At 39.0% G+C, this 3052-nt stretch overlaps 1 pseudogene; it reads left to right on the top strand.

The window, feature by feature from the left end:
- LOC101574685 overlaps positions 1-1630 on the top strand; it is a 15054-nt pseudogene extending 13424 nt beyond the window's left edge.
- The last annotated feature ends 1422 nt before the right edge of the window (positions 1631-3052 follow it).

Genomic DNA, 3052 nt, shown 5'->3' with positions numbered 1-3052 from the left:
TTTTTTTTTTTTTTTTTGAGAGCTTTATTCTTGCTAGTATGCACAATACTCATTGAGGGAAATTGTGAAAAAGCTTGCAAAATACCTTGACGTTTATGAGTTGGAGGTCTCTAAAGTTGTTCATTAAAGGGAATGTAAGCAAGATGAAATGGACTGTTTCTGTCCCGACCCCTCTTTATTAATACACCCTATGGAAGAACACTTGGGAATTCAGAAAGCTAATAATATTAATATGAGTTGTTTTATTTTTGAGGTACATATCAAATATATAGAGGACCAATACCTATGAAACATTTGAAATTGAAATTCAAAATTTAGAAAAATGTTCCTCTTTCTTAAATCAAAAAGCAAATTCAATATGAATATATGCTGCTTTCTGTAATTGTAGCTTGTTCTATTTGGTTATGGGCAAGTCCTTCTTTGGTGATACATAGGACAGAGTCGTAGACCTTCATCCTGGTGGAATGAAGAGTCTGTTTTGGTGGAATAAGTGAAGCATTTGAAGAAGCAAAGTTGAATTCAAGTCAACCATTGCCTAGGAGGGTTTGTGACTTTAAAGAAATACATTTCTCAGAGATTAAGATTTATCACTGGTGAAATGAACCAAACACTCCACGTTTTTTCTAGACCTCATCTTTCTTATTCAAAAATAAATGAATACATTCCTCCCCCTTCCCCGTGGTGCTGCTGGGCCTGCAGGTCCATGTAGGGCTGTGGATGCGGGTCTATATTACACAGACAGGTTTGTTAAGGTTGTCAAGAATAAGGCCTACTGTAAGAGACACCAAGTGAAGTTTAGAAGATGACGAGAGGGCAAAACTGATTACTATGCTAGGAAACGCTTGGCAATGCAGGACAAACCTAAGTACAACACACCTAAATACAGGATCATAGTTTGTGTAACTAACAGATATCATTTGTCAGATTGCTTATGTCCGTATTGAAGGGGATATGATAGTCTGTGCGGCATATGCACATGAACTACCAAAATACAGTGTGAATGTTGGCCTAACAAATTCTGCTGCAGCGTATTGTACTGGCCTGCTGCTGTCCCGAGGGCTTCGCAATAGATTTGGCATGGATGAGATCTATGAAGGCCAGGTGGAGGTGACTGGAGATGAGTACAATGTGGAAGGCATTGATGGCAAACCTGGTGCCTTCACCTGCTACTTGGCTGCAGGCCTCGCCAGAACTACAACTGGAAATAAAGTTTTTGGAGCCCTAAAAGGTGCTTGTGGATGCAGGCTTGTCTATCCCTCACAGTGCCAAACAATTTCCTGGGTATGATTCCAAAATCAAAGAGTTCAATGCAGAAGTACATCAGAAGCACATTAGGGGTCAGAATGTCACAGATTATATGTGTTACCTAATGGAGGAAGATGAAGATGCTTACAAGAAACAGTTTTCTCAGTACATAAAGAACAATGTAACTCCAGACGTGATGGAGGAGATGTACAAGAAAGCTCATGCTGCTATATGAGAGAATCCAGTCTGTATAAAGAAGCCGAAGAGAGAAGTTAAATAGAAGAAGTGGAACCTTCCCAAAATGTCCCTTGCCCAGAAGAAAGATCCAGTAGCTCAAAAGAAGGCAAGCTTCCTCAAAGCTCAGGTGTGGGCAGCTGAGAGTTAAACCAAATTTCTTGAAGATTTTTCATATAGAAGACCAATAAACTTGTTCATGAAGCAAAAAGGAAATAAATGAATGAATAAATAAAAAGTGTGCCTAACATGTCCAACTCGCATTTGATTAGTAGATTGTTTGCTACTTTTGTGTCTCCACCCCTAGTCTAAAATTACAAAGAAAATCAACATTATCATATAAAAACCCAAATCCCCATTTTCTGTAGGGGATTTCCATGATCTGTCTCAGGTGACTGGAGTTAGTTAACCCTGTCTGAATTTGCATTGGTTTCTCTGGAGTATCACAAAAGTGCAGGAAGTTTACATCGTTAGGTAAAATGTCAAGGTGACTCTCGCAAGTCAAGGAGATCAAGAACTGCAGCCTGGAGCACATGTATGTCCTCTGTTTTCCTTTCTATTAAGTAGGAAAGGAGAGAGCATCTCAGTTCAAGGATCAAAGTCATTTACATCATATATTAGAATAATGGTGTCCAGGATCCCTTGATTTCCAAAATGTTTCTTATATCCCTTCTTCCTCAGTACTCTCTCCTGACCTTTCTTTCTGATTTCCTTCATTTGGATTACAATGATGAGAACAGTGACTGTTAGCCCCTTCCAGTACTTTTTAGCTTCTCTGTTGTTTTATGAGGTAGTGCTAGTAGTGCAGCCCACAAGTATTTACAAAGTCTTATTAGCTCACTTATTCAGCACATATTTATGGTACACCTAAAAGTACCAACATGTTGTACTGATGCTGAGGATTTAAAGATGGTAGAGGACAGCAGAGCCCCCTTTCTCTGACTCCATTAAATTTACAGCCCAGCCCCTCCTAAGGGGTCTAGAAAGGCAGTTTATTTTGTAATTGACATAGCTGCATGATCAGTAGTCAGGAATGGAAGGAAAGCTGCATGTACCATCTGTCCCCCCAAACTACAGGGGAATTTTAGAGAAATCAAGCATAATCACGGATTATATTTAAGATAGGATCAGGCAGACAACATTAAATTAAGGTCAGAACACATTTTGCAAGCATTTATTCACTGTGTGGCTTAACTCTATTAAAATACTTATAGCAGAATAGTAGGCGAAACTAAATTTTAGTTTATAAAATTACAATTTAAATGCAGAAAACACATGTAAGTTAGCGTGGTATTTTTCTTGTGAAATCAGTTTTCATTTTGGACTGACTTGAGCAGATGAAGAGTTTATTATGAGGAAGGTTATAATCTAAAACTGATAAGATATTCAGGATCACTCTGAGGAGGAACAAGGAATCAAAGAAGTATTAATATAAATTGTGAAAGACAGGGCCTGTGAGATAGCTCAGCAGACTAAAGCGCCTACTTAGGCAATCTTTCACAAGCATAGGGACAGTGGTTCAATTTCCAGTACCACATGCCATGCCAGCCCCATCCTCAGGGCGGGTTGAGCC

This window comes from Octodon degus, unplaced genomic scaffold (assembly GCF_000260255.1).
Source record: "Octodon degus isolate 3935 unplaced genomic scaffold, OctDeg1.0 scaffold00002, whole genome shotgun sequence".
NCBI lineage: Eukaryota > Metazoa > Chordata > Mammalia > Rodentia > Octodontidae > Octodon > Octodon degus.
The sequence above is the reverse complement of the archived record's forward strand: the minus strand, read 5'-3'. Positions and strand labels throughout refer to the sequence as shown.